At 38.4% G+C, this 22,985-nt stretch overlaps 2 pseudogenes; both read right to left on the reverse strand.

Annotated features, from left to right (window-relative positions):
- Positions 1-1,618: 1,618 nt before the first annotated feature.
- LOC131793115 (uncharacterized) lies at positions 1,619-4,730 on the reverse strand (annotated as a pseudogene).
- A 14,552-nt stretch (positions 4,731-19,282) lies between these two features.
- Positions 19,283-21,620, reverse strand: LOC136284188 (uncharacterized; annotated as a pseudogene).
- Between the last annotated feature and the right edge of the window lie 1,365 nt (positions 21,621-22,985).

The following is a 22,985-nucleotide window of genomic DNA, read 5'->3' on the forward strand; positions in this document are numbered from 1 at the left end:
ATTAATCCATATCAAAGAAAAACATGAAAAACCATCTTTATCACGAAAAGTAAGAAAATACAAAAGAAAAAAAATTAGGGAAAAGGAAAATTGGAGTTTTGAAAAGAATGCTCCCTAGGGATCCGGTTTATTTACATTTAGTTTTAAGCAATATCAAACAAAAATTTTCAGGTTTTAAAACACTCAAATGACTTAGAGCACCCCACCAATTATTTATAACATCATGTATTATTTTGTTTATCATATAAACACAATAGCCCTTTACTGACGAGAAAAGCCGACTTTATCAATGAATGAAAATCAAGAAATCCACAATTCCCCAATAAAAATTGCACAGTGGGTTGGTTACAAGGCTCAAGATGGAAAAATGTGTTAAATCATGATTACAAAAACAATTATGGACGTAATTTTTAATTTGAAAAAATCTCATTCATCGATTTCGTCCTTACCGACAAAAGAAATCTTTTAGATTTCAGGTTTTTAAAACACTCAAATGAGTGAAAGCACCCCACCAATTATTTATAAAATCAGGTATTATTTTGTCTATCTTATAAACACAATAGCCCTTTACTGAAGAGAAAAGCCGACTTTATTAGTGAATTAAAATAAAGAAATCGACAAGTCGCCAATAGAAATCGCACAGTGGGTTGATGCCATGGCTCAAGATGGAAAAATACGTTGAGTCATGATTACAAAAATAATTATGGGCGTAATTTTCAATGTACAAAATTCTTATTCATCGACTTTGTCGTTACCGACAGAAGAAATCTTTCTGGTAAATGGCCCCATCGGCCCATGGCAAATCTTCCAGTCGTCGATTTTCGCTCACAGCCGCGTGAAATGCTGTTACTTTCGGTTTTTCATTCCCTTCTCAGAAAGTTTGAACGTCACTGGCTGTAAGTGATACGGATATTTCAGTGTTAGCCGCCATGATCCGAGGAAATTCCCACAAACTACCTTGGATTGAGAATGGCGAAGGCTTTGCCGTTCATTCATCTGACCTGACCGAGTGGCGCAAAAGGCAAGTGACGTGTCAGCAGCTGATTGGGGATTTCAAATACACGTGAAAAAAATATAGTATTTTTTTCACTTGTTTTGTTACGACATTTCTTGGAGCTGGAAATCAAACGGTGAAATGTTAAACAAACTAGAAAAATACATAACTGTGCAAAAGAACTTAAAGTTGTCGCATGTGTGATCTCGCGTTTGATTGAAGAGTTCAGTGTCTCTGGGCTCCTAGACGGGCCTGAATTTTTTTCAGGTCCTATTTACAACTACTAGTTTCAGTAGTGTTCTTAGCTGCGAGGATCTTCTAATTTCATCTCTCCACCGCAGTGCAAATATGTGAATTTTCATATATCTAAATTCTTCATTCACTTGGATGTTTATTTGTACCCAATTCATTGACCAGCTCCCAGTTGGCTTGTTAGCTCAATTGGTAGAGCGCTGCACTGGTATCGCAGAGGTCATGGGTTCAAATCCCGTACGGGCCGGATTTTTTTTCAGGTCCTATTTACAACTACTAGTTTCAGTAGTGTTCTTAGCTGCGAGGATCTTCTAATTTCATCTCTCCACTGCAGTGCAAATATGTGAATTTTCATATATCTAAATTCTTCATTCACTGAAAAATCTCCAAAATCCAATGAATGATCAAAATGCCATTTTTGGCAATGAAAATTGATGCATCTCTCTTGAACTTAAAGCACAGAGCCAATCGAAGGCCTAAAAACACAAAATTAGCAAGTAAAAACTGAAAGGTGATACCGATGATGGCTGATTATTTGTAAATAGACTTGTCCAAAATCTTGTTCTCAACTAATTGAAAATGCGAAAGCATAAAACTTATGCAAACGAAGGTAATGATAGCTTCCTCAAAGCGCTTGGGAATGCCAAGGTCATTTACCTCCGGAATAACTTGCAGCATTTCAATTCCGTCGAAAAGATCTAATGTTATTTGGAAGACCAGCTTTAATAAGAGCTCTCTGTCTTCACTTTTCGTTTCAAATGTGTTAAGCCACAGCAACAAAAGGAGCGGAATTAGGCAAAGTGTCATCTTCAAGAATTCCGGGCCAAATTAAAGAACAAATCCTTTTCGCTTCTGTCTTTGATTCGCCCAAATATGACTCCAATTATGGCACTAAAGCAAGCCATACGTACAGATCCCAAACGGAAGGTACCCAAGTGATGTGGTTGTCATTGCACACAACGATAAACCAGAGAGTAAAGGATGGGATGTAGAGAGAAGAAAAGTATACTAGCCGTTTTGATTTTCGTAGCGTGTTGGATACGAAGCGAAGGAGGCAAGCCAACAACGATTGAGACATTTTAAGACTCAAATTGCTCTTGTTGTGGTAGACTTAAGAGGACTGCTCAGACACTGAAAAACTCCGTTCACCCCGTAATGAGGACTTTACATTGATAATCAATCTAAATATGCGTCATTAGAACAAATTTCTTCTATTTCTCAGGAAAAAAAATTATCAAAGACTAACGGATCTCAAGTTTTCCTGGAAAGCCTCCTGTTTATGTACCCAATTATCCAAGATGCTACCGTTTCTGTCTCGGCAAACACGGGTAACAAAATTACTAACTAATGAGGTCGTTAACATGCATATTATGCATCGATGTATCTTTGCTCCTAAACACGTCTTTCAAACTTAGATCGATACAACTGCATGTTTCTCAAAGTAAAGCAGAAATGAGTTTGCCCGCCAATACAGACAGTTATTTCTTCTACTTTCTTATTTAACATTATCACTACTCAACCAACATTGTTAGTTGACAAAGAAAGGCAGGGATCAGGTAACGGACTAAAAGGCACCCAACTTACAGCAAGACATGCAAAATAAAGCAGCTTCTTACAGTAAACTGTGGCTTAGATAACAATAGAAAAAATCATCAGGCGATAGTCACGATTTTTGGTAAAAAATGCACGATATATGACTTGGCTTGTTCTTCAATTTCGTCCCTTAGTGTTTCGTTTCATTTCCCAAATTCCCTTTGTGAGTTGCACCTTTCACCTTCCTCAAGCCACCCCGTCTATTCTTTAAATTGCTTTAAAAAGTTCTTAGTCTAAGTGCCATTCTTCTTCTGCCCCCACCTCACAATCGATATGTTTACTTAATTAAATGAATAAATTAGTTACTACTTAATTTTAGTCAGTGGAGTAATTAGGAAATTATCCCTCGTGTTGCCGCCCAAAGTAATTATGAAACCAGATACAAACTTAAGTCGGCGTTCCTCAATCTTTTATTGTAATCGTCACCAAATTGATCGGACATCCATGATCAACTTTTGTGCTACCACACAGAAACATCTAGGCAATTTCGAGGAAAAGAACAGGCGGCTTTATTTTTCGAATGGGCCTTCTGGTCCTGCCGGAGGCACAGAAACCATAAAAAAAAGGATCAACATACCTTTACATGTTTCAAAAATGGGGAAAAAAGACACCACACTAGTTTTATTACATCGATTTTGAAATCACTGGTGATCCTTGTAATCTGATTGGCTCTTATCGGTGCGATTTATTTACAAAAAGCACCCTTTTTTCTCTAAATTGCATCTTTCTCCCACCCAATGAAATTGAAAAACGGCTTTTGCAGCCTTTTGAAGACCACCTCACTACTGGATCAAAAACGCATTTTTACAGACTAAAATGTCCTATTTCTGAAAGCCTTAATTTTGCCATCTCAAAATGGATGTAATAAAGTGGTGTCTAAACTCGTGCCTCGTGCCGCACACTTCTTTGATTTTGAAATCACTCATATGCGCATATGATTTCAGACCTAATAACACATGTAATAATGTCAAGAAAATTCTGTGAAGCGGATAGGTCACGAAGGTGCTTACATTCGTGTGGAGCTTTTGAATATACTCGCCTTTTTCCGATTTGGGTGACTTTACGGTCACCATGCACCACCCGACGAAAATCATTAGCTATTGCAGCATTGGTTCATTGGGAATTTTCACGGCCAAATTTAGCGGTGAAGATGTATTTGATTAGATGTTCACAACCGTCCATAACTGTTCCTTTCCTTAGCATCTAGTGACAAACTCAGCGTTAGCTTATAACGAACGGGTTATGCAGATTCACTCTAATGGATGAGTACATATGTTGAAAACTACTATAAAAAAAAAAAAAAAACTTAGGTAACACTTCCTCTTCCATTAAAAGACGAACATCAATTAAATTAAATTTTCCCGATCACAGGCACCATACAGATTACTCAAAATCTAGCTTACTAATCGCCATGGCTCTATTTATTCTCTTCGATAATGACCAGCTTTTCCACTCCATCGAAGAGATCCAACGTCATTCGGAGAGACAACTGCCAGATCAGGTCTCGGTAGACGATGCAATCCCTTCCCGTACTTGAAAGCAACGAAATAATTACCAGGGCACGGCAAAGCGTCGTCTTTAGAATGTTTGGACCGAAGAATTAAGCTTTGTCAAGATTATCTTTAATCGGTTTGTCACCTCCAAATATGATCTTAACGAAGATTACGTAACCAACGATATAGCGCGTCCAAACAGCTAATAACAATTGTAATTTCTTGTAGTCGAACATGATGTAAAGCCTTAGAACAATTGCAGAAGCGTACAGGGCGACCAATCCATAGAAACCATCTTTTTGTTTGTATTTTGCAAGATACAAAGCCAGCGAGTAGGCCTGGAGGCCTGCTAAGACGAAGAAAAGGAATCTACCAATGTAGACTAAGCATGAGGCCATGAGAAAGATATCCTTTTTGAAAGGTTTTTCTACGATAAGCGTTTCTTCAAGAAAGTCCAATAACAAAGTTGATGCTAAAATAATTGCATCGAAATAAACTCTACGCCGATTTCAAGAAAGTTTTCTTGAAAGTGCAATACAGTGAAGTAATCTATTCCGAGAAAAGCAGATGTGAACAAATACAAATAAAAAGCCAGAATCGCTGATTAAGGAAGCTACATAGGAATATCAAGTCTTCAGCAGCGACCAAATTACGTATGCAATCAGTCTGTGCATTTAAACTTCTGTTATATTCGGGTAATTCATTCTTGCATCATTTGATCAGGATAGATGAGGCGTTTCCTCATTCACTGCGAAGTTTTTCTTACAAATGTACAGTATCAATTACTATTGCAGTAGTCAACACAATTTGCTTCTTCTAGTTTCAAACAGCTGTCAGACATAATATGGCTTCGTTTTCAACATTTCTCAGAAGAGTGGCTTTCTTAGGTCTGATAACTATACAGAGCATACTTCTATCTGCTTATCTCGCGAAGTATGAGGGCAAATATAGTTGGTATTTCATAGCCTTTTCCTTTGGCTCAGCAGTTGTTGCTTGGATTGTGTGTCTATATTTCAAATCGCTGTACCTTGGTTGGCTGTTTCGAATTTGGGGTCTGTATATCGTGGCTTTGGTTGTAAACATCGCAATGGTAGTAATAATGCTCGGAGATAGAATCAGCAAGACCGAGTTTTTGAGTCCAAACGTATTTAAGGCGATTCTGTGCATTACACCACTTCTGCTACTACTGTTGCCGAACACAGGCGATCTCGACGATTCTCACGAAAATCATAAAGAAACAGAGATTGTTTTCCTATTTGTGGTTGCCCATGACCATCGATCTGTTCGATAGAGTCGAGATGATACAGATCGTGTTAGAAGGAAGAGAGTACGACCTCGGAATACCCAAAGCATTCAGTACAGCAATGTTCGCGTTGGCTTGCTTCTGTTTTATCATGTTGGTATCTCCCTGGCAAATGGTAGAAACTAGATTCACCAAAGATTGGTGGAAACCTCGTTTCCGTACCAAATTGTATCGCAATGTTGTTCAAATAGTTTGCGTAAATGTACCTTTCTTGGTTATTCGTGCAGTGGTGTTCTCTATGTTTGGCAAAGACGAGTCCATCTTCATTGCCAAGAATGGCATAGGAATAGTCCCTTTCATTATGGAAATTCATGATCTACGCGATTTACGTAGGGTTAGACATGGAAACCAAGGAGACCAAAGTCAGTAAGGAGACCAAGGACATCAAGGACAGCAAGGAGACCAAGGGGACCAAGGAGACCGAGGAGACCAAGGAGACCAAGGAGACCAAGGAGACCAAGGAGACCAAGGAGACCAAGGAGACCAAGGAGACCAAGGAGACCAAGTAGTTTGTAGCTGTAGCTGTAGCTGTAGGCTGTAGCACCTCAATTTCACGTTAAGTTCTCAAAATGTACTCCAGCAACAAATTCCCATTTTAATCAGTCTCTTGTAACCTGATGTGAGTAGACTACTTTTTGTTCCTCTATAGTTTTGTTTTCGGTTCTGAAAACTGTCCATATAGCTTACAATTAAAATGTTTCCCGATTATATCAGTTTATTGTGTTGTATCCAGTTGTATTTGTGTGATAGACAGGACCTTTTAACTCTAGGACTTGTGACTTGCGCTGAAATGGCAGTTAGTTTTAATAGCAGGTGACCGTGAACGATGGAACTATATTCTACATGTATCAGTTACGATTGGGAAAGTGAATTGAACATGTACATAAATTTACATTTACGCGAAGAAGTTCTGTGAGGTTCATTCTATTCAAGAGAACTTGAAGACCTTTATCAGTTGATGGACAATATCATTTATCTATATCAAAGGAAAACATGAAAATCTATCTTTAACCCAAGTAAGAAAATATCAAAAGACAAAAGTTAGGGAAAAGGAAAACTGGAGTATTGAAGAGGATGCTCATTAGGATCCAGTTGATTTACATTTTGTTTCGAGCAATATCAAACAAAATTTTTCAGGTTTTTAAAACACTTAAATGACTTAGAGCACCCCACCAATTATTTATCAAATCATGTATTATTTTGTTTATCATATAAACACAATAGCCCTATACTGACAAGAAAAGCCGACTTTCTTCATGACTGAAAATAAAGGAATGGACAATTCCCCAATAAAAATCGTACAGTGGGTTGGCGCTAAGGCTCAGGATGGAAATAGTCGTTGAATCATGATTACAAAAAAAATCATGGACGTAAATTTAAATTTACAAAATTCTCATTCATCTTTACCAACAGAAGAAATCTTTCAGGTAAACGGCCACATCGGCCTGTGGCAAATCTTCCAGTTGCCGATTTTCGCTCTCGGCGGCGAGAAATGCTGTTGTTAAAGCTACTTAATACTTACATTTCGGTTTTTTTTTCGTATACTGGTTTTCTTTCCCTCCTAGGAAAGTGTTAACATCACTGTCTGTAAGTGATACGGATTTTTCATTTTTAGCTGCCATAATCCGAGAAAATTCCCACAAAATGCTTCTCAAGCCATCCCGTCTACTCTTTTAATACTATAAAAAATACTTAATCAAGGCGCCATTTTTTTGCCCCCACCTCAAAATCGATATGATAAATTCTAATTAATTTTAGTTGTGGAGTATTAGCACATAGAAAACTATGCCTCTTGTTGTTACCCAAAGTAAATATGAAACCAGGTACAAACTTAAGTCGGCGTTCCTCTTTTTTTATGTAATTGACGCCAAATTGATTTCTACAACGACATTGGACATGTATGATGAACCGTTCTACGCTACCGCGCAGAAAATATTTATGCAATTTCGATGAAAAGAATCGGTGGCCTTTAATTTTTAAATGAACCTTCTCGTCCTGCGGGAGGAGCTCAAAATCGAAAAAATACTCAAAATGCTTCAAAAACGGGGGGAAACGGAAAGACAAGATATTAGTTTTTATTATATCCATTTTGGATGCAATAAATCACTGGTTTTCCTTGAAATCTGACTGGCTCCCATTGCTGCAATTTGTTCACCGATAGCACCTTTTATCTCTAAATCGCATCTATTTTTCAGCCAACGAGGAAGCTTTATTTTAATAAATAGTTAGGGATAGTTATCAGATTCGGATGACCCAGACCGAAACAAAACAGTAACCAATCGCTGCTCAGATTCACGTTCATGTGACATCTTACCAAGGCAACAATAATACATTCATCTTGGCGTCCGAAGGCCGAACCACACTGAATGTACTAAACCGAGTGTTTTTCGTCTGAAAATTGCGATTGTAGCCAAAATTGTACAAATGGAAAGGTACAATTTCAGACCCATATTAGAATTGAAAAATATAATAGCTTCTTCTTCTTTTTTCTATCGTGTACTGAAATGAGAGGATTGCTTTGAATGAAAGCTTATCAAAACAAGCAAGAAGTTGGAAGATCTATGCTGCTATGGCCGCATCCACTCCTTCCTCTTCCATTTCTGATTTGGTCAATGAAAGGCTTCTCTCCACCTCTCCGCGATGTTCCTCGCTGCAATGGAATGCCAAGCCTCAGGATGTGGATTATGAAAGCGCTAATTGAAACCTATTCTGGACCAGGAATACGCAAGTCAAGAGGAAATGTTCAAACAGAATGGTGACTCAGCTATTGAATCTATTACAGCAGAGTGAAGAAACATATGTCTCCACAATAAACAATAATACTCAAATTCAAGGAGTTCATCAAGGAACACCAACAGAGAATGAAAACTTTCTAAAGCTACAAAATGTCCTAGCCCTAGTGCAAGACAATTTACAGAGCAGAGACTTCGAGCAAGACTTCGTTGGATGAAAGAATCTCAATGAAGGGAAAAATTAAATAACCTATATTTCATTAAAAACATGAAAGAAAACTTCCATTGGTAAATTATAGCATGGAGAAAAGTAAGAACAATTTGTTTCATAACACTTTTTGCAAAGTTGAAAATCATCTAATCATCAGAACATAAGAATAATCACATAAAACTACCTCAATCAAGGCCATTCAAGAAGATTCATTATTTTCAAATAAACAAATACAGTAAAAGTGGGGAAAAAATTTTTTTTGTGCTTTTGCAGCTAGAAACTAAATCTTAGACCCATAACCTGCGGTGAAATGAAGCAAAATGTTAACACCCGATGCCATGGTCGGAGCAGTTACACAGTTTCATGTAAGTCAACAACAATAATGGAAATGATGACCCAGATATGCAGAAGGAAATGTTCAGTGATTGAACATAAACTTCATGATCATGATCTTTCAGAATAAAAGTTCCTGCTCAGCGTGCATATCCTGCTTAAGTTCACTGACACACTGAATTAAATTGACACACTAATTTGAAGCACAGTGAAATATCTGTAAAGAGATATTAGGGATTTATTGAAACAAAACAATAAAATACGATACAAAAAGTCCAAAAGATCATCTAAAAAAATAACATAAGATATATTTATTTATGCTTTCAGTAAGTCATATGTAAGGCAGATGAATTGATAGTTCCTTGACACAACATGGAATTGAATTTGTTGGAAACCTAACACCTGCATCTCATTAATTTTCATGAAACGATACTTAAACAATTCAACACATTTGTTGTCTGCTTTTTCTAAATTGCGATTAAATCTGGACTTTGATAGATGAAGGAATAGCCATGAAGAGGATATGCTACAGTATGTACCACTAAAACCAAATTATATTTTTGTTTATTGAAACCCAATTTAGTTTATTTACATTTCATGTCTATAAAAAAAACTACTTGCGTACTTGAATTGGTAAAAAAAAAAAATTTCACTATCTTCTCTGAATAACATAAGGAACCATCATTGATTTTAAAAGGTTTCCTTACAAACTAAGTATAGTCCAGTGATAAGAAATCGTTAATTAGACAAAAAATGTTCGAATGATAAAAACAGAGATTTAAAGCATCGTAGAAAACACAACATGGCGGTTGGCGACTGATTAAGAGGTAAATCAAGACCACTCCATGCACTTGTTTTCCTGCAGGTTGCATCATGATAATTAACAGTTGAATCGAAAGAAAATATATTGAAGAACAGTTCCAAAATTTTTTTTTGACTCCGGAAAAATTTATTTACCAACCTAAACTTTGGGGCAAAGTTGAAAGACATACCTCAATCAATCAAACGTGTCATTTCATCTGTCCTGTTATTTCTATACTTAAATTTTCGCCCATATCACTCCTTGATGACCACCATCTTAAACACTCGCGAAGATAAGTATCTATTTACTAATTTCCAATCGAATTATAGTACATATGGCGCGTAATAACGAATAAACAGCGGACATTTCGGATTAGGTACGAAAGTCGGTCAGCACAAAATGCAGACTGGGTGCAAACTACAGACCGTGAATTTTAAAGTGTTTTTACGTCTTATACGTGATAACATTTCATCTAACAACTAATCGAGGGTCACGCAATCGCTTTTCCTCGATCATCTTTCACGATCATTTGCGCTATTGTGGAACATTCCTTGCCCGCTTCTTTATAAATTTTGTTTTCAACAAGGCGGTCATTGCATTTGGTTTTTAACAAAGTGGCCAGAATCGTTCTTAATAGAATTTGAAGCCTTCGTATAGCCTGATAAATTCGTACTAACCCGCGGCCAACTTATGCCTTCTCAGGGTTGTCATAAAATTTTGAGTAACCGGACTGTGATACAAAGAAGGCCGCACTAAAAAGTTCTATTTCCATCGTTTTCATGTGATGAATTGATATTATCAACCAATGAGAACCAAAAAAAAACCAAAGTAATCACAACTACTAATCAGAACAAAAGCTTACCATGATTATTAACCAATGAGAACTCAAACTAGAAACAGGCAATCTCCTTAAAGCGCGGGAAATGCGAATGACCAAGTCATGATTGGTTTTAATTTCACATTTGATTGCCAATTGTTTCTGTTTGAAACAGAAGCTAGCTATCAAGTCGATGGCCCCCATCGGAAAAGAAGCTATGAACAGTCTCGTTTGAATTTTTTGCTGTAACGAGACGAGGCAAACATTTCGTACAACATGGAGATGTTTTAGCTTACGCTTTAACGCAATGATATTAGATTTTTTATAGACATTTTTCAGTGTAGGGGAGAGATTGTTATATTCATTGAGCCACTTTTTCTTGCAGACAGTTTCAATTTTGGAACAAAGGCCGACGATGACTGAGAGTAAATTTCTTTAATTTCACATTTGATTGCCAATTGTGACACAAGTTTTCTGGACCAATCACACAATGAAGTATGGCTAAACAAAAGCAATCTAGCAGCACTTCGATACTCAGTTGGAAACTGCTCTAACAAGGTTAGTTGGTAATCCAAGCATTCTCATAGTTTACTCTCAGTCATCGTCGGCCTTTGTTCCAAAATTGAAACTGTCTGCAAGAAAAAGTGGCTCAATGAATATAACAATCTCTCCCCTACACTGAAAAATGTCTATAAAAAATCAAATATCATTGCGTTAAAGCGTAAGCTAAAACATCTCCATGTTGTACGAAATGTTTGCCTCGTCTCCTTACAGCAAAAAAATCAAACGAGACTGTTCATAGCTTCTTTCCCGATGGGGGCCATCGACTTGATAGCTAGCTTCTGTTTCAAACAGAAACAATTGGCAATCAAATGTGAAATTAAAACCAATCATGACTTGGTCACTCGCATTTCCCGCGCTTTAAGGAGATTGCTTGTTTCTAGTTTAAGTTCTCATTGGTTAATAATCATGGTAAGCTTTTGTTCTGATTAGTAGTTGTGATTACTTTGGTTTTGGTTTTCGATACTCAATTGAAAAGTGCTCGATGATTGGCTGGCAGTAGAGATCACGATAGATTTTTTTTGTAGGAAACACAGTTGAAATGCGCTCTTTGAGAATACAGTGTTTTCTATCCGTGTGTACATATCAGAACTGCAAGTAGAGTAATGAACTATTTTTACCGAACTTTGCTGTATGTTTGGAATGAGAAGTTGTTTTATATATAGTCGGAGGTTGAAGTAGCTTTTCTGCGAACTGATCTTATGTGCTGATGTTCTCTGCATTCGATGTTCTTACGTGTTTAATAATTGTTTTTGGTTTAAATACGTATTCAGTAAGGATAGATCTAGACTGAACGGAACATAATTTTCATGCTGATGGATACAATTTCTGTGTAGCTTACACGAAGTGTAAACCACGCTATGTCATGATCTGAGATATTTATTCCTGGCTGGATTTGTCACGGTGAACAGAGCGCTTGTCACGTGGTTTACTAACGTCGAAGATAGGTTCCAGTGTACGCTCGGCTAAGTTACGTAAGCTTCAAAACTTCAGAAAGCAACCATTTGGCAATGGTGGCTATAGCACGCTGTCGAAGATCGTTTTTTTTTTTATAAAGTTTTTCGTTCATCTTTGTGGCTAAGATTTCACACGCCGGCTTTCCTGCAGTCGGCTTGTCTTCTAAGTGCAGATTACAGCGTGGAGTTGTGCTCTCACAGGCCAACCTTTCACGGTCTGGACCTTTAGCGCGGGTCGCGTCACATTGAAACTTAGGAGTCATTATTGACTCTCTGTGCGGTCACTTTTCACCTAAGTCATTTACCGGAACGTTGTTTATCCTGAATTTCTGTTTATACCACATGGTCAGGAAGAAAATTACATTTCATTCACATAACTTTAATTTGGTTGACTCACTGGCATGAAATTACACTTTCAGTAATAAGAAAACTTGAAAGATTCTGATAGTTTAAACATATGATACCATCATGCACTTGCCTGTACACTGAACTCTGCTGTGTTTAAGTTATGTCTCTGATTACTGTTCCTGGAATCTATTATGGTGACACTCTATCTCTTTTGAACTTTCTGTTAAATAAAACCTCCAGGTCAAATTGTAAATCTTATTTGGTTTAAAATTATTAGCAACGTTAATGTAATGTTACTTCAGAGTACTTATCTCAACATATAATTCATTAAAATATTGCTTGTGTTCTGATCTTGTAATGCACCTATCTTTTTCCCCTAGATTCTTCCATTTGCAACCTCATATCTACCTACCTGAACTAAATTTTTCTGTGTTCTTTATGGAAAATACAGTCCCATAAAACCTAAATACAATAATTATAATAAACGTTTTGCTCTCAACCAACTGAAGGTTGAACTTTATGCCCTAATGGACAAAGGAAACCTGCAATCAGCATTGTGTTACTTTACATGTATGTATTGTCCAAAATTAGTCATACATTCAAACCAAATCAAGCTACCGATGGCTTCTAATGTAGATTACATCATTTCTCAAATGTCCCTGCCCTTCTGAAAAGTTTTGTCCTCTTGTACTGGTACACAAAATGTTAAAAATCTTCATATTAAAAATATTCATATGAAATGCTTCCCTAGAGTTCATTTCACATCACTTGCCTTGGAAAAGACAATCAACCTACAATCGTTACGTAAACATGATCATGACTGAATCTATCAGGCCACTATGAGAGATTATGTTGATGTTTTTTCATTTCCAAAATCCTCAGGTTACGCGTGCAGACTTTGTTGTCAAAATGAGACCTCTATAACAAAGTTTGGCCAATAACTCTCATCTTCAGAATGAACAATTCAGGACGTTTATTTGCTAGTTATCTTGTGTTATTGATGAACAGGATCAATATTGAAAACTATCTAATCTTAATCAGATATTAGCTCTTCTAATAGAAACCCAATGAGACACCAGATACAAAAAAGGAGCTCAATTTCATAAGCCACACATGTACGCGGACCTATTTTATAGTATCTCTCACTCGTGAGAGATATTGTCGACACTCAAGGATAAATTCGTATTAAACTGCGGCCAAGTAATACCTTCTCAGTGTTGTCAAAAAGATAACTAACCGGACTGGTCTAAAAGTGGTTCTTTGCATTACACCTTTGTTTTTTCGGTTTTAGTGAATCGCATACAGCCAGAAATCTGGTCGAATCTCAAGAGTACCAGCGGTTGTCCGTTTAGTTATCTATCGATCTTTTCGGTGAAGTTGTTATCTTGGGCATTGTAACCGACGGCAAGGAAAATGGTCTCGGAATTTCGAAAGAGTTTGGGACAGGATTGATCGTCATGGCTTCCTTGAGTTTTCTGTTGACCCTGTTACAAAATGGTGGAAGCAACCTCGGCAACATTGATGGATGCGTTTCGCGTAGTGAAAAAGTGGTGATTGCGCCTTAAACACAATCAAAAAAGAAGTATTGTTTAAATTTTTCTGAGAGGCAAGAAGGTTTCATCGCTTTAGGGTCTGTTTGTGACACCACAACATTTGCGTTCGTGAAAAGATATCTCTCTGCGAAATATCATCTATTTTGCCGCTCTAAACAGTGTATTTTATGTTTTTGGAAGTGTAAAGAGTTGGTATTTTTAAACTCTACAGCTTTGTTTTAACAGTTGATAAAAACAATTATGCAGAAAAGCTTTCGGGTGTTGTTGTTAAACTCTCATGGTCTTTCGACCCAAACAGTTTACAATCCTAACTGTCAGACCAAATTGATCATATTATGCAAGCTGAACGCCGTTCATCAAGCAAAGAAACTCCCCAAAATTTCCAACATTTGAGAGAAGTTAACACTTCCTGTTCCATTTGAAAAGCAAACGTCACTTAGATTCGTTACAACGATATTATCAAGATCATAGGCACTCTACTTTGATTACTCAAAATCTAGCTTAGTAATCGTCACAACCACAACACTCGCAGATTGATCATATCTCAAAGATATGCCTTTCCAAAGTTATCTTCAATCGATTCGTCATCTCCAAATATGATCACAACGAAAATTACGAAACCAACGATGTAACACGTCCAAACACCAAATTACCGCTGTAAGTTCTTGTGGTCGAAAATGATGTAAAGCCTTAGAGCAATTGCAGAACAGAACCGGGCGAACAATCCATAAAAACTATCTTTGTGTTTGTATTTTGCGGGATACGAAGCCAGCGAGTAGGCTTGGAGGCTTACTGAGACGAAGAAAAGGAACCTGCTAATGTAGACTAAGCACGAGGCCATGAGAAAAATATCATTTTTAATAAGAATAATATAAGAAAGTCCAATAACAAAGTTGATGCTAAAATAATTGCATCGAAGTAAACTTTACGCCGAATTCAAGAAAGTTTCCTAGAAAGTGCAATACAATGAAGTAATCTTATCCCAGAAAAGCAGATGTGAACAAATACAAAGAAAAAGCCAGAATCGCTGATTAAAGAAGCTACATAGGAATATAAAGTCTCCAGCAGCGACCAAATTACGTATGCATCTGAGCTTTTGGAATACTCGGGTAATTTACATTTACATTTTTTGATCAGGATAGATGTGGCGTTTCCTCATTCGCTGCTAAGTTTTTTTTCTTATAAATATACTGTATCTAAAGCGATTGCAGTGATCAGCACAATTTGCCTCTTCTAGTTTCAGACAGCTGTCAGGCATATAAATATGGCTTCGTTTTTAACATGGCTCGGACGATTGGCTTTCTTCGTTCTGATAACTACACAGAGCATCTTTCTGTCTGCCTATCTCGCTAAGTATGAAGGCAAATCCAATTGGTATTTCATGGCGTTTTCCTTTGGCCCAGCAATTTGTGCTTGGATTCGTCGTCTATGGTTAAAATCGCTGTGCCTTCGTTGGTTCTTTCGAATTTGGGGTCTGTATATTTTGGCTTTTGTTGCAAACATCGCAATGGTATTAGTAATCGTCGGGGATAGAGTCAGCAAGACTGAGTTTTTAAGTCCAAATGTATTGAGGGCAATTCTGTGCATTACACCACTTCTGCTACTACTGTTGCTAAACACAGGCGATCTCGATGATTCAGCCGAAGGTAAGAAAGGAAGAGAGATTGTTTCCAAGCTATGTTTTCCCATGGCCGTCGATCTGTTCGATGGAGTCGAGATGATAGATATCGTGTTAGAGGCGAGGGAGCATGACTTTGGAATAACTAAAGCATTCAGTGTAGCAATGATCGCGTCGGCTAGCGTCAGTTTCATCATGTTGGTAATTCCCTGGCAAATGGTAGAGACTAAACTTACCGAACAGGGGTCGAAAACTCGTTTCCGTACTGCAATGCTCCACAACATTGTTCAAATAGTTTTCGTAAATGTACCATTCTTGGTTATTCGTTCGGTGGTGTTCATGTTTGGCAAAGACGAGTCCATCTTCATTGCCAAGAATTGCATAGGAATAGTACTTTCCCTTATGGAAATTCGTGATCTACGCCATTCACATCAGGTTGGACATGGAGACTATGGAGACCAAAGAGACCAAAGAGATCAAGGAGATCAAGGAGACCAAGGAGACCAAAGAGACCAAGGAGACCAAGGAGACCAAGGAGACCAAGGAGATCAAGGAGACCAAGGAGACCAAGGAGACCAAGGAGACCAAGGAGACCAAGGAGACCAAGGAGACCAAGGAGACCAAGGAGACCAAGGAGACCAAGGAGACCAAGGAGACCAAGGAGACCAAGGAGACCAAGGACATCAAGGAGACCATGGAGACCGAGGAAACCGAGGAGACCAAAGAGACCGAGGAAACCGAGGAGACCAAGGAGACCGAGGAAGCCGAGGAGACCGAGGAAACCGAGGAGACCATGTAGTTTGTAGCTGTAGCTGTAGCTGTAGGCTGTAGCTCCTCAATTTCACGTTAAGATCTCAAAGTGCACTCCAGCAACAAATTCCCATTTTAATTAGTCTCTTGTAACCTGATGTGAGTAGACTACTTTTTGTTTCCTCCATAATTTGTTTTCGGTTCTGCAAACTGTTCATAGAGCTTACAATTAATTTGTCTATGTTTCCCAATTATATCTTGTATAGATCAGTTTATTGTTTTTTTTCCAGTCGTATTTATGTGATAGAAAGGACTTTTTAACTCTAGGGCTTGTAAATTGCGCTAAAATAGCAGTTAATTTTAATAGCAGGTGACTGTAGATGACTTTGCCTTAATTCTTTTTCCTCTCTAGAAATAATAGAACTATATTCTACATGTATCAGCCACTATTAGGAAAGTGAATTAAACATGTAAATAAATTTACATTTACGCGTAGAAGTTCTGTCGGGTTCACTCTTTTCAAGAGAACTTGAAGACTTCTATCAGTTGATGGACAATATCATTTGTCTATATCAAAGGAAAACATGAAAAACTATCTTTATCACGAAAAGTAAGAAAATATTAAAATAAAAAAATTAGGGAAAAGGAAAACTGGAGTTTTGAAGAGAATGCTCATTAGGGATCCGGTTGATTTACATTTTGTTTAAGCAATATCAAACAAAATTTTTCAGGTCTTTTAAACACCTAAATGAATTAGAGCACCCCACCAATTATTTATAAAATCTTGTATTATTTTGTTCATCATATAAACACAATAGCCCTTTACCGACAAGAAAAGTCGACTTTATTAATGAATAAAAATAAAGAAATCGACAATTCCCCTATAAAAAATCGCACAGGGGTTGGCGCTAAAGGCTCAAGATGGCAAAATGCATTGAATTATTAATACGAACAGAATTATGGACTTAATTTTCAATTTGCAAAGTTCTCATTCAACGAATTCGTCCTTACTGAAAGAAGGAATGTTTTAGGTAAACGGTCAGATCGCCTATGGCAAATCTTCCAGTAGCCGATTTTCCCTCTCGGCCCCGCGAAATGCTGTAATTAAAGCCACTGAAAACGTAACTTTCGGTTTTCTTTTCGTATACTTTTTTTTTTCCCTTCTGGGAAAATTGAAAGTCACCGTCTGTAAGTGATACGGATTTTTCAGTGTTAGCCGCCACAATCCGAGAAAATTCCCACAAACTACCTTGGATTGAGAATGGCAAAGGTTTTGCCGTTCATTCATCTAACCTGACCGAGGAGTGCGAAAGGCGATTGACGTGTCAGCAGCTGATTGGCGATATCAAATACACGTGAGAAAATATGGTATTTATTCACGTGTGTTGTTACGGCATTTCTCGGGGCTGGAAATCCTTCTAGAACACCGTAGTTTGTATGACTTTTGAACAAAAGAAAAAAAAATTGGGGAAAAGGAAAACTGGAGTTTTGAAGAGAATGCTCGTTAGGGATCCAGTTGATTTACATTTTGCTTTGAGCAATATCAAACAAAAACTTTCAGGTTTTTAAAACACTTAAATGACTTAGAGCACCCCACCAATAATTTACTAATCATGTATTATTTTGTTTATCATATAAACACAAAAGCCCTATACTGACAAGAAAAGCCGACTTTATTCATGACTGAAAATAAAGGAATGGACAATCCCCAATAAAAATCGCACAGTGGGTTGGCGCTAAGGCTCAAGATGGAAATATTCGTTGAATCATGATTACAAAAACAATCATGGATGTAATTTTAAATTTACAAAATTCTCATTCATCTTTACCAACAGAAGAAATCTTTCAGGTAAACGGCTACATCGGCCTATAGCAAATCTTCCAGTCGCCGATTTTCGCTCTCGGCCGCGAGAAATGCTGTTATTAAAGCCACCAAGAATAAATGTCAATAAAAATCACAGATTATCTAAAAAGTCGCGGACACGGTCAAAGATCGATTTGGTTCATTTTTTGCCTGTGGTTAGCCTTATCTAGTAAACAAACAGAAATGGGGTTAAATTTTTGAAATATGCATTTTAACGGGAATAATTTGTTTCAACATTTCCAGGGGTAAATAGCTCAAATTTCACCAAGCGTGATCCTGAAATTATGCACTTTTCGGGCACTTGTCATGCTAACAAAAATTTAACGGAAGGAATTTTCTTGTTATAGAAATATTGAGTTGGACCTGCATTATCGAGACAAAGTGATAGTTTTTGTCTCATTTCATTCTTGGAGGAGCTACGTCCCTTTTAAGAAACGACATCTTCGGCGTTTTGAAACTAAGGCAAAGGTGGCCTAGAATAGCTTGGCAGAAATACATGTAATAGTGTCTCAAAGTTTACAATAACACTACCAAGAAGCCTTGAAAGATGGTTCTTTACGATTGGGGTTTTATTTCTTTGGGACCTTTGACTATCTAAATATGACCACCAGCCGAATTTCGGTTAAATCACTATGACGCCATAATGAGATGCATAATAACAAAATTAAACGCATTGGACACAAATAACTGTTTTCGTCAGTTATATCTTCACTGGCCGTTAAAACGACTAGAAACATATTAAAATGTCTATAACTACCCTTGATTTTTATATAAGGAGACAGGAGAAACAATTTTCGGCCTTTGCTACCCTGAGAATCACGCCATAATTCTGCATAATTCTACACACAACAGGTTAAACAGTTGAATTGCACTCAACAGGTTAAATTTGGCACAAAGCCGTTAGTTTCCGTTGTAAATAATACACGCACCGCTTTTAAAATCAGCGTATCAGTTATTCGTAAAACTTTCGGTGCTCAGTTACTTGGAAGAACAAGTACACTCCTGGACTAATTGTGTGAGTCGCGCCATGAATGGATTTTTCGTCTTCTGAGGTGAAATGTCAGATATATCCAGCCCAAGGTGGATGCACATGTCTCTTAGCCTATCCACTCTTAAAGTTGTGAGTGTACGTTTTTTTACGTTTTTTAAGTTTGCAGGTGTTAAGATCGAAAGATACAATCGAATGCTGAATAGCCGCATCTCTCATCACATTTGCACACACTACAGATAGATGACTCTCAGCTTCGGCGGAGATTTCGTCCTCGTCGACGCTCTCCATGTCCACTTGTGAGACTTCACTAGCTTTTGCTTCGTTACCGGCGGCTGTAACTTATAATCGCTTCTTTCCTGAAAGACGTCTGAAGAAGCCACTAATATGCTGCGACGTAAGGACTTCATCATGCTGAAATCGGCGTCCCCCCGCTTGGTCTCTTGCTAGGCTCATGGTTTTCGAAACTTCCTGTGGATCGCTTTTCCGTCCACTATACTCCCCTTTTTGAAATTGGTCAGTTAAGAATTCGGTCTGTTTCTTTGTAAAACGCACCTTTTTCTTAATTGTCTTCACGGCCCAACCCATTGGAAAAGGCGGCAAACCGTCACTCTTTGATTGCGCAGCAACTTGAACGCTTGGTATTCGACTGCGTCCCTCCGTCAGCTTGGAAGAATATTCTCTTTTAGCTTTATCGTAGAGAGTTTCCTGTTAGAGCATCATCTGGTGTTTTCCAGTATCTGGGTGTGTCGGCAGGTTTGCAAAGTGACTGTATGCTTTTACACATCCTTCTTCTGGTCACGGGAAAAGCATGTCATCTGGCTTATATTCCCCACTACAGCTTCGATCTTGGTTTTCGCTTTCAGTTGAGAAATCTACTTAGACAGAGCTTTTCTTAATATGTCGGTGTCTCACAATCTTGAACGTCGGTGCATCACTTAGATTCTGCGATGGCGAGTCTAGGATTTCCAATTTTTCGGCCTGCTTCATGACTCCTTCGAACTTGGCCCATGGCACTACTCTACCGGAACCCACATTGAATGCTCTCTACACTCGTACGCCACTTTCATCGTACTCAAAATTGTTGAGTAAGCCTATGCCATCCCATTTGATATTAAAGGTGCTTGACGGTTTGGCAGCAACATAACTTGCTTTCACTCCTGTGGTTCCTTGGCCAGATTCAATGGCTGGTTTGAACTGTAGAGCGTTGATGACATCATTGCCTTCGTTTACGCACCTTCCAACGTCTCCCTTGATTGTTGGCGCTTTGCGATCACATACCCCCTTTCCAGCCAGCGTTATCTTGTTTGTAATAAGCCATTTCCAGCTCTGGAATTTCCTTTTTCAGGGTAGTGAGGCAGTCAAGCATTATCGAAGCCACAGTCACACTGTCTTGGGCGCAGCTTTGAAATACGTGAACAAGTGTCTGCGATTCAAAGTGCTCAGAATCCTCTGACCGTCTTATAGCAACAATAATGTGCCATGGCAATCTTCGCTTCGCAAACCAATCTGACTGTGCCTCTCGATATTTTCGGAGCATATAATTTATTGCCTAGTCCTGGACTAACAGCACCGATCGGCTGTCGAGTTTGGCTAAAACTGAATGCTTCGCCTCAGCTTGGTGGACTGAACGTAGCTGATGGGCTTTCCAGCTAATGATATCATCCCTTGCCTGTTTGATGGTATGCAGCATGTCAGCTTGATCTTCTGCTGACGTGAGTGCACTTGAACACTCATCTTCTATGGTATGCAATACTTCCTGTAAGTCATAACACTGTTCACAAGACTCATTGTGGAGATGGTCGCAGGAGCCACGAAATTCAGCATTGCTTGGGTCATTTGGCGCGTAAATTCGACAATAATCGGGAACCTCTGAGGCCTCCTGCACGTACCTAAGATAAAAAGTAAAATGACAAGCGCGTGATTCAGTGTATAGTTGCAAAGCAACGCATGCACATATGATCGACATTTCAAAAAGATTACTTAACCGATTCTCAGCATTGTATACATGTGTGTACGCTTATTACAGTGAATTGTAAACTGCTGTTTCATAAATTAAGTATAAAGAAGACTTGGAGAGAAAGAAAGAGGTAGCCGTGAATCGTAATATGAAGTTTACTACATCACTTCTGAAAAGGCAACGCATAATTATAAAATATGCACCCACCTTGTAGTCGCCCTTTAGGTACTGCTTCGACAAACGAAGTTGCTGCTTAATTTCCCTCGCCCATTGCTGAGTCTTGCCACAGTGAACAAGCTTGTCTACGAGTTTTTCTAAAGCATCAAATGCTTCCACACCTGATGCTGAAAAGTTATCAAGTGCTTGCATAGACTTGCGAACAGATGAAGAACACACGGCCAAAACTCTCTGTAGAGTTCTCTTACTCGTAGGCTCAAAGTTGGTTTCACAGCAGTATTGTTGATACTGCTGAACAATACGCTCTGGTATCATTGTTCTGATAACATTGGGTGTTTTTATGATCTCGCCAGTCGACAATTTCAGAAGTTTTCCCCGAAAGGAACATCTTGAATAACGTGTGGACTTGTTATAAAAGAAACAAAATGTTCTAATTTTACAGGTTCAACTCTCATTCTCCTTTTCTCCTGGTTTGGAAGAGGAGCAGCTCTTCCATGTATCAGCCTGTGGCGTCGGGCAATGTTGTAGCGATAGCTAGTAACGGTTGGAATAAACTCCCTCATCTCCTTAAGGGATAACTTGTCTGCCATCAAAGAGAGCATTTACCGTCTGGTGCTCCAATGTTGCGTGTTCAAGTAGCTTTCAGCAAATGCATTAAGAAGCTCCGTCTCCTGCCTTCGACCACAACCTGACTCTCGCTGCATACAGCGTGACGATCACAAAGCTCTGTCCACAAATCTTGCGAATTTTCAGGTGCCAGGACATCCAGCATCGCAGAAATACATTGTTGAGCTTTCTGTAGGTATCTGCATTTAGTACGCTCGTGCGCTGTATTCCACTGCACTGATACACTCGAAGGTGTAAGAAGCGATTTAGCTGAACCTGAGACTCGTTTTCTAGACTGGAGCCTTCATCACTCTCTTCGGAATCTTCTTGCGGAACAAATAGGCTCTGCCGTCTGGATGTGGAACCTTCTGACAATGCTTCATCACCAACAGTGACAGCACAAGTGGCAGGAATATCAGGGTCACTCCTTGTTCATCAACCTGACGAAAAAGTGAACACATTGCTTGGGATGGCTTCAAAATAAGATCAACCGTATCCACACGCGGGGTGTCGTGTATGAAAGTGCAAGTCGCATGCAAGGCGGAAGCTAATAGTCGATAATTATTTTTACCTTATAATATAATTGACTGATAACCTATCCTGATATCTTTATCCAACTACTTCTCAATAATATTTCCCATTTGGAGCATTTCGAAAAAAAATGTTGAGAAGCCATATAATAATTTAAAACATTTATTATTTGGACATATCCTGGAGTGTGATTTGCTATCTGGGCACGCTATGGCTTTGCCTAATCGTTGACGGGCAGCAATGGCGGCGTTTGAGCATTCGCATACAAGTTAGCCTGGACACGCCCTCCTCCCATCTGGGTTGAATCCCTAAGCATGAAAATGGCGAAGAAGGGAGAATTCAGAGAATGCGTTAAGGTTTTCCACTTTTATTAATTACATTGGATGGAAATTCTTCATTAACACTTTGAAGAAACTCACCAAGGTTAGACCACTTAGGCCTTCTTTGATGTTTTCCACACCTCCTGTGGCACCCAAGCTCTGCGATTGTAACGGATTTTTTAATTTTTGCTAGGGACTTTCGACATCGCACACAAATTCCTTT

Source organism: Pocillopora verrucosa, chromosome 11, assembly GCF_036669915.1.
Source record: "Pocillopora verrucosa isolate sample1 chromosome 11, ASM3666991v2, whole genome shotgun sequence".
Classification (NCBI taxonomy): Eukaryota; Metazoa; Cnidaria; class Anthozoa; order Scleractinia; family Pocilloporidae; genus Pocillopora; species Pocillopora verrucosa.